The following is a 14980-nucleotide window of genomic DNA, read 5'->3' on the forward strand; positions in this document are numbered from 1 at the left end:
TGGACTATAAAGAAAGCTGAGTGCCGAAGAATTGATGCTTTTAAACTGTGGTGTTGGAGGAGACTCTTGAGAGTTCCTTGGACTGCAAGGAGATCCAACCAGTCCATCCTAAAGGAAATGAGTCCTGAATATTCATTGGAAGAACTGATGTTGAAGCTGAAACTCCAACACTTTGGCTACCTGATGTGAAGAACTGATTAATTAGAAAACACCCTGATGCTGGGAAAGATAGAAGGTGGAGGAAAAGGGGACGACACAGGATGAGAAAGTTGGATCGCATCACTGACTCAATGGAAATGAGTTTGAGTAAACTCTGAGTTTTGGTGATGTACAGGAAAGCCTGGAGTGCCACCATCCATGGAGTCACAAAGAGTTGAACATGACTGAGTGACTGAACTGAACTGACTGAACTGATAGCAAGACAAATTAGAAATTAACACAAGAAAGAATTGTCTATAGTCAGAGCCATTTTTCAGAAATGGAACAAACCATTCTAGGGGATAATGTTTTGTCCTCACTGAAGCTTTCAGGTAGAGGCTGGGAACCCCCATGGCTGCAGGCTGGAAGACGGGCCCTGGCAGCCCCAGTGGTCCATGATTAGAAGGTGGTGGATGAGGAGGATCATGGTGGCATGGGAATGCATAGGCCTGGGGTCACAGCAGAGCTGAATTCCCAGTCAGCAGATAAGCTTAGGCTCAGAGCACCAGAAAGCAAGGGAAATCTATTGTTAGGAGAAAATACCTCTGAAAGCATTTGATAGGAAGTATTTCTAAAAAGACATTTTAAAATGAATCCTCTTGGGAAAAATCAGAATATCATAGTACCTCATTATACTTTGCTTAATATATTTATATTGAGTGACATATGGGCTGTCACCATAATCTCTTTAGGGGTTACTAGAATCTCTGAAGACCTTTATCTTGTCCTCATTTGAAAAGATAAGTCCTGACCCTGGTTCTGTCTTTGATTCACTGTGTTCTTCAGGCTGTAGTTTTCTTTTTTTTTAAGGGGGAGTTTGATGAGGTAATCACTCAGAGGCTGTGATAGCCCAGGTTGCTTCGTTTTTTTCTCTTCCTTTCCAGTCAGCTGGCTGAGGAGCCTGGCAAGCCTAAGAGGCCTTTCATCTCTGTGGAACCCCAGCAGGTTTGAGGCCTGGACTGGATGCCTCCAGCCCGTGGCAGGAAAGAGTAGGCTCGCCTGGGTCTGCCAAACCTCTAGGCCACACTAGACACTTCAGCTGATATTAAAAAATAAATCTGGAGCTGTTTAACATTCCCAAGATGGTTGTGTGCATGCATGCACTTGTGTGTGTGTGTGTGTGTGTGTGTGTGTGTGTGCATACAATGTGCAAAACTTGAAAGTAGAGAGTTTGAGCTGGCCCACAACCTGCCATCTCCAACCAGCTGTTGGCCTCGTGCCTCACAATACACATACAGCCTGTCTTCCTGCATAGTTCCTGTGAAGTGTACCAGGTGATTTTACCCAGGCAACAAGATTCCCAACACCTGGAAGGAATGTATTTTGACCCAACAACAGACAAATAAGATTCTTCATCTGGTTGGAGCTTGGGGTCAAGGTGTGTGAAATAACACTGAGATCTTTCTTCTTCAGAGAATCAATGTCAGTTGGTTCCTTACCAGAATAAAAAATAAGATTTATTTACCAAGATTCCACATAAAATACAAACATTTGTATTTTCTGTTTTATCTGTTAGTCATCATACTCCTTTCACAGATTTACCATGAAAGTCACAGATTTACTCAAATCACGATGGAGAGGAAGGGACAGCAGAAGGGTAAAATGCCAGTTTCAGCTGCAAGGATGTCATCTTAGGGAAGCAAGCAACATTTTCGGCAGGATTGTTGTTTCCAAGCTTTCAGTTTAAAGTGATTAATAAGAGGATGTGGGAGGCGGGAGAATGAGGTGTCTTTTTCAGTCTCTGCTGTTGTGCCTGCTGTTGTCTCTATGATGTTGGGAAAGAACGCCGAATGAGTTGAGGTCCCTGTTTATCAGCTGGCCCCAGACAGACCACATGATGTCTTCTGTCAGGGAGACTCATTGGCTTTTAGCAGCCTCCATTCCCAAGCGGAGCTTTTACTTCTCGGCTCTTGCAATGATGTCTGATAGCTAACTAACCACTTTGCAGCTTTTTAGTCGTGTCCACATTTTCTATCTTGCCCACATTTTGGAAATGAGGGAGAGAAATGTTTGTGTTTGCTGAAGGTCTAAACTCAAACAAGGCTTCAGGTTTTCTAACTGGGACCAGACCCTGTCAAGCTAATTTGCTAGAGTACTATTAGAAAACTCAAACTACATCTGAACAGACATTTTTAGATCTTGATTGAAGACTTTTTTCATCTTTATTCAAGGATCTTGATTCAATTAAAAAATAAAAATAAAGACAATGCTCCACCTGGCCCCTACTTGGTTAAAGCCAGACTTATTGTTACTCTAAAACACTACAGCACTTATTTCTTACTTGTTCTTTAGTTTTCAAGCTATTCAGCATCTGAATATAAAAATTCATTGTTTTTCCCCAAATAACCTCTGTATATTTTGAAGACTCAAAGGCAACATAATTAGCTTATATATTTTACTTTTAACTCAACTGGGTATCAATTTTTGTCATTTTGAAAACAATGTCACAGTAAATCTGAAATGATATTATCAGGAGTTTGTAATTTGGAATCCCATGCTGTATTTCGGTAATTATGCAAATTAATGAAGTAAGACAATCTTATTTAGAAGCAATTCACATGATAAATGGAAACCAAAAACACAAGAACATAGTTAAGCTCAATTCTCATTTTTACAAGCTGTGTCTTATCATGTTACTAGACTGAAACATATTTAGGCTTTCATTGTGAAATGCTGTATTTGTAACAAGTAAGATCATTATTAAAATTAAGTGTTAAAGAGTATATTCTTTGCTATTTCTTTATGCAGCTTCAGAGTATAATATGTTCCTCAAATTGCTACCATATTGTTTCAGAAATGCTTATCAATGTGATGGCTATGGCTAAGTCACTTCAGTCGTGTCCGACTCTGTGCGACCCCATAGACAGCAGCCTACCAGCCTCCCCCATCCCTGGGATTCAACACATTCAATTTCATGGAATTCTCTGTTTCCATTCAATTGTAAACCAAACAAGAAAACAGATACATGATTGCAGCTCTTTTGAGTATTAACTTTCAAAAAGATGTGCCTTTCCCCAAAATTCCAAATAATTTTTTAAAAACTACCCTTCTCATTCCAGTGAACTTCTTTCTGTGACTAGGAGAGGCAATAGTGAAAACGATAGCATGAAAATTCATCTTCAGAACCACCAGTCTTCTCTCACCTCTTGGAGACTTTCTTCCCTCCCTCTGCCTCCATCTTCAGGAGTTCTGTGCTGTCTACTGCATTTTCCAACTATGAAAGCTAGTACCTAGGAAAGTGTCTGTGTGTGTGTGCACACGCACGCACTAAGTCGCTTCAGTCATGTCCAACTCTGTGCGACCCTATGGACGGTAGCCCGCCAGGCTCCTCCGTCCATGGGATTCTATATAGTCAAGAATACTGGAGTGGGCTGCATGGTCAGGATCTTCCTGACCCAGGGATCAAACCTGCATCTCTTACGTTTCCTGCATTGGCGTGTGGGTTCTTTACCACTTAGTGCCATCTGGGAAGCCCCAGGAAAGCAGCTAGCATCGTTCCCCAGTGTGATTCCATATCCAGGATTCCAGGGCTATTTCATTTACTATGTAGAGAATTAGAAACTTGACTCTGGGAGAGATCCTAGCAGCCTGATTATGCCATCTTGCTTTTAGTACTTCTATGTCAGAAAGTAGAGAGTTCACTCTTTTCCTGACATTGCTGATAAGTTCTGATTTCTTTTTCTTTTTTTTGTGTGTGGGTAAAATCTGTTTCTCTCTACTTTTTAATCATTGACCGTAATTTGCCCTCTGGTAGTAATATAGACCAAATCGAACTACCTGTTCCACTTGACAGCTTTTCAAATATCGGAGGAGAGTAACCATGTCTTCGCTTTGCTTTCTTTCAGTCAGGTTAATCATTTCCAGGTCTTTCATTTGTTCCTCATTTGACATGGTTTCCAGATTCTGCCAAGCATTTCCCCTTTCCACCACCCATCTTGATCACCAGCAGTGAGCAAATTCTAATTTCCCCATGCTCTAAAATATGGTATCCAAGACTGAGCATGACATTCCAAGATTCCCTAATTGACAGAGTGACTACATGTGACTTGTAATTTGCTATCAACACTTTGCTTAATGAGGTCTCCTGGATGCTCCGGTCTTCTTTTACTTAGCCTTTTTTAGATCTGTTTGGCATCAGGCATGGCACTGGAGAGACAATAATGAACAAGACCCAGTCCTTGTCCATGAAGAGTCTATAATAGAGATCCAGTTACGTAAACAAACAATTAAAATGAGAAACGAACACACAGTGATAGGCCTGTGGAGAAGGTGCAGGAGCGGGAGGGCACACGGTGATTGACTCTGGGTACCTTTGCCGAGGAAGCAGTACTGAGCAGAGATTTGACTGCTGTCAAGCCAAGTCTTTCTTTCTAATAGTAGATTTTCAAATGTAAGTGTGCGTTTTCTCTGGCAGCTGTCGAATGACAGGCTTTGTTCCTTGTTAAAGGAATTTCAGGCCTTCCTCTCCAGTGACTCTGAAATTTCAGCTCCACCCTCTCTGTGTAAGACCAGCGCAGACACTGCACCTGGAATTCTCAAGGCAACAGGCACAGATCTGGTAGCAGGTATCATCTTGTTACTTAAAAGGCCTAGAATTTATACATGCAGTGATCTTTTTGCTGGTATCAGCATCCTGTCTGTGACTGTTTTGTTTCTCTAAAGGAGGATAGCCAAGATTCAAATCCACGGTTACAACCATGTCCTTAAGGGAGATACACATCCAGGCACAACTTCGGAAAAAATGCACACATGCTTTTATAGCAAGGACAGTGTTGTCGAATTTTGGCTTGGTTTCTTACCCCATGAATTAGATGACTGTTAATATTAATAATTCTCTGCTTTCTTATTTAAGATGGAAAGAAGATATAAACAGATCATCTAACCTTCTTTGATTGTGGGCCCTTCTTGGAAAATAGGAATTTGTTCCATACATGTCTTGTCATATTGCTCCTATTTATTGGCAGCTTATTCATTCTTCCCATGAAATTTCTAGCCCCTAACACAGTGGTCCATTTTGTTCTCAGCCTACGTCATAACTGTTCCTTGATAAAGAATGAGTGCAGGTGCAGAGGGAGTGTTGATGAGAGAGATAGTTAAGAGGGTATGGGTGGTGAGAAGGTGGAGAGAGGTCTTGAAATTATCTTAAGGATAAATATTGAGTCTAAGAAGATTTCTGAAGATTGCAGCTCAGCTTATTTGCCAGGGAGCAGGAAAGAATATGCTTACTGTGCTTAACCAGGTCTTGCCTATTGTGAGGCACCGTGAAAGCAAACACAGGTTGGCTGCCTTTCCCATGTGAGGTTTCCTTTACCTTTTGCATGTACTCCTGCTGATAAAGTGTGGATGACCATCTGGATCAAACACAGGGGGATAAACAAAAACACTCAAGGAAATGTTTTATTTATGTTGCCATTTACCTCTGTAATTATAGGCATAGATCTTTCCTTACACAGGGTTGAAATACAACTTCATCTTCTGTTGTTAATCTCTGAGAGATTGGAGTTTTATGGCTCTAGGCTTTAATTCTTTAGCTTCAGAGGTGACCTTGACAGTGCCAAGTTGTTTTTATGACAATGTCCTAAATTTGTGCAATATTTTACAGTTTAATGAAACCTTAATACATATTATCCCAATGGAGTTAAATAGAAAGGTGTTATTTCTATTTTATTGGCAAGGAAACTGAGGCTCAGAGGGAATTTGAGTTGCTTCAAGGTCACAGGTAGTTTAAGTTATGAAGTTGGTAATAGATGCCAGTCTTTGCATTCTGGCTCCAGAACTTTCTCTCCTGAATGGCAGCCTCTCATTGCAGTAGAGGTTACATTTTATCAGGTCCTAATACAGATCCTTTTATCAGTAATCCTCATAATGGCCCTTTAAGGGAGGTTTGTGGTCACTGTTCAGTCAAGTCCAACTTTTTGAGACCTCACAAACTGTAGCCTGTCAGGCTCCTCTGTCCATGGAATTTCTCAGGCAAGAATACTGGAGTGGATTGACATTTCCTTCTCCAGGGGATTTTCCCAGCCCAGGGATCGAACTCAAATCTCCTGCATGGCAGGCGGATTCTTTACATTGAACCACTTGGGAAGACCCTAAGAGAGGTTAGGCATATTGTTTCCTGTGTTTCTTATCAGTTAATGGCTACATTAGGAGAGAATTATGCTCAGGTGAAGACCAAATAAATCTTTTGCTATACATGATATTTTTATTTTGCCTTTTAATCTCTGCTGCTGCTAAGTCGCTTCAGTCGTGTCTGACTCTGCGCGACCCCATAGACGGCAGCCCACCAGGCTCCCCCATCCCTGGGATTCTCCAGGCAAGAACACTGGAGTGGGTTGCCATTTCCTTCTCCAATGCATGAAAGTGAAAAGTGAAGTCGCTCAGTCGTGTCCGATTATTAGCGACCCCATGGACTACAGCCTACCAGGCTCCTCTGTCCATGGGATTTTCCAGGCAAGAGTACTGGAGTGGGGTGCCATTGCCTTCTCCCTTTAATCTCTAGGGCTCTTTAATACTATCATTCATGCAGCATAACTACTAATACTTAGAGAAGTTGTTGTTGCAAAGTATAGTTCAGCCATTGTGGCTATTATCAGTTTTGATTAAAAGAAAGAGATGCTTCTAAATAAGAATTGACACTCTGTGGTCTCTGGGCATGACCCCTGGCTGAATGTTGGCTGGCAAAGTATAAAGTCATATTGTTAATCTTCATTCTTCCGTTTCTTCATCTTTCTTGTCTACACTCTTCTATCTCTAATAGCAAACTCAGTCACCACCAGCAGCCGTGACTTGTCTACACCGTGAGACAGTCACTCATTACCAGACCACTCTGGCTACTCCACATTGGTTCCAGTGTGACTGCCAGCTGCCCTCACCATATAAAGCTCTCTTCTTCTGGGCTTATCTGTGTAGTTGTACAGGGCATAATCTTAGGAAGGGCCCCAAGCTTAGCTGAATGCTCCTGCTGTCACCAACTTGAAAGTTTTTGAACAATGGGCCTTGCAGTTTCATTTGGTCTCGGGCCCCACAAATCATGTAGCTTCGCTTGGCTTTCTAACGGAACTCTACAGCACACAGAGGTTCACATTCTTTTCCTGTCATTTACTTCAGAAGTACAGACCTCTAGCCAAGAGACTAGATCTAGTCTTTGACTAAATTTCATCTAAAGGTGTAAAGATTTTCTAAAATACATGGACTTCTGTCATATTTTCCTTTCTATAAGAAAACCGAACCATGCATCTATTAAAGAAAACCTCTTACTGTACAACTCAGGTCCCTGTTTTACAGGAAAATGGTCTATTACACAGATATTCTCTTAACAGAGAATGAAAGAGATAAAGATAGAGATGAGAGAGAGAGAGAGAGTTGTAAATAATTACAAATAAGTTTTGAAGTCCTGAGGTTGAGAGCTGAGAAGCTCAGGAAACTGGAAAAAATAAGATATATTCTTCTATCTTGAGAAGGGAAATGTTCACCAATCAAGCACCATAGTAGATGAAATTTTACGTGGTTCTGAATTTTTAATTCTATGGAGAGGGCTGCTGAGAGTGGACATGATTAAGGGGTTAAGAAATGTGAAACTCTTTTCATTGCCCATCCCTTGCTCTGCTGGTGGCCTCTGCATAACCCCTCTGCACTGCTTTTTTCTTTTCCTATTTTCTCATTTCTCCTCAATTCCTAGCTTTTTTTCTCTCTTCCTTCCTTTCCCACTATGGATATTATTTTATTAAATTTATTGACTGTAAAGGTATGTCCTTAGCTCTTAATTTAAAAAGCAATTAAAATTTTTATGCATTCCCATACTATTTGCTTTTTTTTTCAAAGCAAAAGCTGGGGAATAAAAAAATAATTTGAATAATATTGAAAAGTAATATTTAAAGGGTTGATTACTTGTAGAGTCCATGATTTTCTGTATTTCTTCTCTAGATAATTATCAAAATGTTGAAATTATTAGCAGAATTTAAAACTAATCCTTAATAATTTTCCTGTTTGTCAGTAGACCCTGAGGAGTTATCAAGTCCTCCAACTCAAATTTATTTAATGACTATATGGGTGTATTTTTTCTACATTAGACTATCTTGTCATTAATACAATTCGATTATGGAAATAGTGTCAAAACTTAAGCTTAGTGCACTATCTGTGTTTTCTATCTACCCTTTGATTTGAAATTTAATTTTTCCCTGTCTTTAAATGCACACAATGAGAGGCACTGGAATAAAAAATGATAAGTCATGACACTCCTTCAGGAAGTTTACAGTAATTGGGAGAGATATACCAACAATTACAATATAAGAATTGATGGATGGGAAATGGGGCCACAGTGTAATAGCAGGACTTTCAGAAGTGTGAGGTTTGCCAAAGGCTTAAGTGAGATCAGAGAAGGTTGTTAACCAGAACAACCAGTAAACTTTTCTCAATTTCCAAAGTTACAAAAAAAAAAAAAATATATATATATATATATATATACATATATATGTATATATATACTGTTGAATTCTAATAGGAATGGACTTTTCCTTTTGCTGGAAATTTGGAAGATACTTTGGGAGAGAGATGGAGGTAGTATAGTTAGTATATAAGATAGTATATAGTTAGTATATAAATAGTGTATATAGTATATAAGATACTTTGGGAGAGAGATGGAGGTAGTATAGTTAGTTCTCTCCTTGAGATAGTAACAAATATTAGGAGCTAGTGTGATTTGGGGAGAAGGCAATAGCACCCCACTCCAGTACTCTTGCCTGGAAAATCCTATGGATGGAGGAGCCTGGTAGGCTGCAATCCATGGGGTTGCAAAGAGTCGGACACGACTGAGCAACTTCACTTTCACTTTTCACTTTCACGCATTGGAGAAGGAAATGGCAACCCACTCCAGTGTTCTTGCCTGGAGAATCCCAGGGACAGGGGAGCCTGGTGGGCTGCCTTCTATGGGGTCGCACAGAGTCGGACACGACTGAAGCGACTTAGCAGCAGCAGCAGCAGTATGATTTGGGGTAAAATACCAAGAAAATCAGAGATACCAAAGGAACATTTCATGCAAAGATGGGCTCGATAAAGGACAGAAATGGTATGGACCTAACAGAAGCAGAAGATATTAAGAAGAGATGGCAAGAATACACAGAAGAACTGTACAAAAATAGATCTTCACGACCCAGATAATCATGATGGTGTGATCACTGACCTAGAGCCAGACATCCTGGAATGCAAAGTCAAGTGGGCCTTAGAAAGCATCACTACGAACAAAGTTAGTGGAGGTGATAGAATTCGTTGAGCTGTTCTAAATCCTGAAAGATGATGCTGTGAAAGTGCTGCACTCAATATGCCAGCAAATTTGGAAAATACAGCAGTGGCCACAGGACTGGAAAAGGTCAGTTTTCATTCCAATCCCAAAGAAAGGCAATGCCAAAGAATGCTCAAACTACCTCACAATTGCACTCATCTCACACGCTAGTAAAGTAATGCTTAAAATTCTCCAAGCCAGGCTTCAGCAATATGTGAACCGTGAACTTCCTGATGTTCAAGCTGGTTTTAGAAAAGGCAGAGGAACCAGAGATCAAATTGCCAACATCGGCTGGATCATGGAAAAAGCAAGAGAGTTCCAGAAAAACATCTATTTCTGCTTTATTGACTATGCCAAAGCCTTTGACTGTGTGGATCACAATAAACTGTGGAAAATTCTTCAAGAGATGGGAATACCAGACCACCTGACCTGCCTCTTGAGAAATTTGTATGCAGGTCAGGAAGCAACAGTTAGAACTGGACATGGAACAACAGACTGGTTCCAAATAGGAAAAGGAGTCCGTCAAGGCTGTATATTGTCACCCTGTTTATTTAACTTATATGCAGAGTACATCATGAGAAACGCTGGGCTGGAAGAAACACAAGCTGGAATCGAGATCGCCGGGAGAAATCTCAGTCACCTCAGATATGCAGATGACACCACCCTTATGGCAGAAAGTGAAGAGGAACTAAAAAGCCTCTTGATGAAAGTGAAAGTGGAGAGTGAAAAAGTTGGCTTAAAGCTCAACATTCAGAAAACGAAGATCATGGCATCCGGTCCCATCACTTCATGGCAAATAGATGGGGAAACAGTGGAAACAGTGTCAGACTTTATTTTTCTGGGCTCCAAAATCACTGCAAATGGTGACTGCAGCCATGAAATTAAAAGACGCTTACTCCTTGGAAGGAAAGTTATGACCAACCTAGACAGCATACTCAAAAGCAGAGACATTACTTTGCCAACAAAGGTCCATCTAGTCAAGGCTATGGTTTTTCCTGTGGTCATGTATGGATGTGAGAGTTGGACTGTGAAGGCTGGGCACCGAAGAATTGATGCTTTTGAACTGTGGTGTTGGAAAGACTCCTGAGAGTCCCTTGACCTGCAAGGAGATCCAACCAGTCCATTCTGAAGGAGATCAGCCCTGGGATTTCTTTGGAAGGAATGATGCTAAAGCTGAAACTCCAGTACTTTGGCCACCTCATGTGAAGAGTTGACTCATTGGAAAAGACTCTGATGCTGGGAGGGATTGGGGGCAAGAGGAGAAGGGGACGACAGAGGATGACATGGCTGGATGGCATCACTGACTCGATGGACATGAGTCTGAGTGAACTCCGGGAGTTGGTGATGGACAGGGAGGCCTGGCGTGCTGCAATTCATGGGGTCGCCAAGAGTTGGACACGACTGAGCAACTGATCTGATCTGATCTGACCTAAGCCGTCTATGCCATTATTCCCTTATATGTAAAACAGATATAAGAACAGTACCTATATCTCATGTAGAGTTATTTTAAAAATAAAGAGAATTTGCCTGGTTAGCAGAGTAAAGTGTAGCAAATATTCACATTATTATCTTGATAGTTTCAAAGAAATGTCCACATTTAAAGTGATTTTCTTCCTAAGCAATCAAGGCATATACAGATTCTCCTCTCATGTATCTTTTAAAGCTGAGTGTCAGGCAGGCAAATTATAGGACAGTTTCTTAATCAGTGGCATTGATTTTCACTTTCTCTACATATCATTGCTCATTTGTATTGAGGTATGCCAGCAAATACTAAAAAAAAAAAAAAAAAAAAGTCAACTACTAGCCTTGATTACAGAGGGAGTCCTGCAAAGAGGACTGGCAGTAATGGAGATGACACTGGGCTTCCTCAGAATAGCACACTGGGCCATGAAAACAGTAGTTTCAAAGGTGTGTATGTGACTAAAAAAACATGGGCTTCAGAGCCTAAAAGTGCTCTGCTGCTTTCTAACTGTGTGACTTTTGGCAAGTCTCTGGGCAGCTCTGAGCATCAGTTGCCTATCTTTAACCAGGAAATACAATTTACAAAAATAAAATAGGAAAGAATTTGTTTTCTTAATAGAATTATGTGGATTATGTGAAATGGTAAGTGGGAAGATGTATGGAAAGCTAGTGTATAATTTGGCATTCAAACTCTAGTTTTTCTTTCTTTCTTTGATCAAGACTAAGCCTGTGTATGAATAGTAAAATGGTGCTTACCCTTCTTATGTTAAGTGTTTGATTCTTCCCCTGCTTATTTCTCCATAATGGATAATCTCAGCCAGTGTTCTGCTACCCTGGCAGTACGTTAGAATCACTTCAGGGACTTTTAAGAAACATGGGTGTGTGGGCCCTTCTCCTTGGGATCCTGATTTACCTGTTCTTAGTTCAGCCCCATCGTTGGCAATTATAGGTCAGGAGAAGGAACAAAAGATGTATTTGCAAACCATTTATGAAAGAGGCAGAGCTGAGAAATGGCTGAAACTTACAACTACACAGGAATTAACCATCATATTCCGCCTTAATTTTCAAAAGCAGCTTTTCAGAAGCATGAGATATGAATGAAATTGGCTTGGCGGTGTTCAGTTCCCCTTTACAGCCTGGCCTTGCTTCTCCAGTTTTACTTTGCACAGCTGTACTGAGAAAATTCTTTTTTCTATATACCTAATTTCCATGGGTGAACTTAAAGAACCTTATATTATCTACTTGTTTTGCATGAAGTCTTCTCCAATTTCTTATTACCCATTATTTGTTTTGATTTAGACTCTCTTAGTCTCCCTCTCTGCTTTTGCCTTTTGGGCTACCTTCACGAACCTTTGTGAACTTCCTGTAGGCAGAACTTCTTGACATGTGATGTATTCTCCCCTCTTTGCACTCTGTCCTCCTCTCCTTACATCCATCCAGACAGTTGTAGAAAGAGTGGTGGAGGAGGCACTGGGCTTTCTCAGGATGGTGAACTTGGCCACGAGAAGAACATTTTCCATAGTATGTAGATGACTGAAAAAGCATCGGTTTCAGAGCCTAAAATTATTCTGCTGCTTTTTAGCTGTGTGATCTTGGGCAAGTCATTAAATATCTCTGAGCATCAACTTGCTGTTTTTGTTGTTTAGTTGCTAAGTTGTGCTCAATTCTTTTCCAACCCCATGGACTGTAGCCCCCCAAGCTCCTCTGTCCATGGGATTCTTCAGGCAAGAGTATTGGAGTGGGTTGCCATTCCCTTCTCCAGGGGATCTTCCTGACCCAGGGGATCTTCCTGACCCAGGGGTTAAACCTGGGTCTCCTGCACTGCTGGTAAATTCTTTACCACTGAATCACCTGGGAAGCCCAATTCTAAATGGGAAATATAATTTATGCCCTCCTTCCCACAGAAAACATAAACAAAAAATAAGGAAAAAAGGAAGAATAGTCTGTTTTCTTCATAAGGTTATGTGAATTACACGGAACCATAAAATTTTTCCTGGACCCAGGGATGGGCCAAGATCAAGTGTAAAGACAATAAGTGATTTTTGTAAGCCCCAGTCCTGACATTGGTAATTATCTTCTGTTGTAAGAAATCCAGGGGCCGTTTCACTATAGAGGACAAGGTCTCCTCAGGATATAGAACTTCAGAAAGTGAGTAGTCAGCAATTTAGTTCTGGACTTGGATGCCCAGGAAATCTGAGAGCCCTTCTTCGACCGACATGATTTATCATCTAGGATAAAGGGCATTTTTATGGCCCTTGGATCTCTATTCTGAGAGGATGGCTATAACTTTTAGGGGGAGCTAGTTTGTGTCCAAAAACAGAGGAAGTGAGGGGAGAAAACAAACTGCCTTTGGAAAGGAGAAGAGTTGCTTCTAGCCAAAAGGTAATTCAGACTCATTGTAAAGAACTAGGGAAATGAGAGAAGGATTATTACAGATTTGCTTCTATATAGGTTTTACTTCTATACAGAAGTAAAATCATCTGAATATCTGCCAAGAGAGATAATAGCTGTTAGAACTTTGTTGAATTTGATAGCCAATTTTTCCTGTGTGTGTAGAATTTTACAAAATTAGGAAAAATATCCAAAATACAGTTATCTTGTTTTCTACTTAACATTATTTTATTAGTATTTTCCATATCCATAAATACTGGCTACAATTTCACTTTTAATGAGTATGTAACATTCCACTATGTGTGTGCCATAATTTATTCAGTTCTTATTTTGAATATTTTGTGGTATTTTTGATTTAGTATAAATGAAGTCTAAAATACATCTTCATACACAGACTTTTATGGGTTTCTCATTTTTCATTAAAGATGTATTTTATAAAATAGAATTTCTGCAAATAAGGATCCAAACTTTATGAATTCTTGGTACATATTACCAGATTGCATTGGACCAAGATTGTCCTTTCATATTTTGATGGTGGCATACCAGAGCACATTTCAAGTTATTGTTTGTGAGCAAGGTACACAGTACTCTAAACTACATTTCTGGATGCTTTCCCTACAATTCATTATAGAAAAATGAACAAGAATCACTGTATTCCCCGAATTGAAGATTCCATCAGTTATAAGATGCACCATTACATTACACACCACCGAGGAAAAAAAGGCTGCCAACAAAATTAGGATGCATTAGGAATCCCTCAGAAGAAATGGAGTAGCCATAATGGTCAACAAAACAGTCTGAAATGCAGTACTTGGATGCAATCTCAAAAACGACAGAATGATCTCTGTTCGTTTCCAAGGCAAACCATTCGATATCACAGTAATCCAAGTCTATGCCCCAACCAGTAATGCTGAAGAAGCTGAAGTTGAACGGTTCTATGAAGACCTACAAGACCTTTTAGAACTAACACCCAAAAAATGTCCTTTTCATTATAGGGGACTGGAATGCAAAAGTAGGAAGTCAAGAAACACCTGGAGTAACAGGCAAATTTGGCCTTGGAATACAGAATGAAGCAGGGCAAAGACTAATAGAGTTTTGCCAAGAAAATGCACTGGTCATAGCAAACACCCTCTTCCAACAACACAAGAGAAGACTCTATACATGGACATTACCGGATGGTCAACACCGAAATCAGATTGATTATATTCTTTGCAGCCAAAGATGGAGAAGCTCTATACAGTCAGCAAAAACAAGACCAGGAGCTGACTGTGGCTCAGACCATGAACTCCTTATTGCCAAATTCAGACTTAAATTGAAGAAAGTAGGGAACACCACTAGACCATTCAGGTATGACCTAAATCAAATCCCTTATGATTATATAGTGGAAGTGAGAAATAGATTTAAGGGCTTAGATCTGAGAGATAGAGTGCCTGATGAACTATGGAATGAGGTTTATGACATTGTACAAGAGACAGGGATCAAGATCATCCCCATGGAAAAGAAATGCAAAAAAGCAAAATGGCTGTCTGGGGAGGCCTTAAAAATAGCTGTGAAAAGAAGAGAAGCGAAAAGCAAAGGAGAAAAGGAAAGATATAAACATCTGAATGCAGAGTTCCAAAGAATAGCAAGAAGAGATAAAAAAAGGCTTCTTCA

This window comes from Bos indicus x Bos taurus, chromosome 3 (assembly GCF_003369695.1).
Source record: "Bos indicus x Bos taurus breed Angus x Brahman F1 hybrid chromosome 3, Bos_hybrid_MaternalHap_v2.0, whole genome shotgun sequence".
In the NCBI taxonomy this organism is placed as follows: domain Eukaryota; kingdom Metazoa; phylum Chordata; class Mammalia; order Artiodactyla; family Bovidae; genus Bos; species Bos indicus x Bos taurus.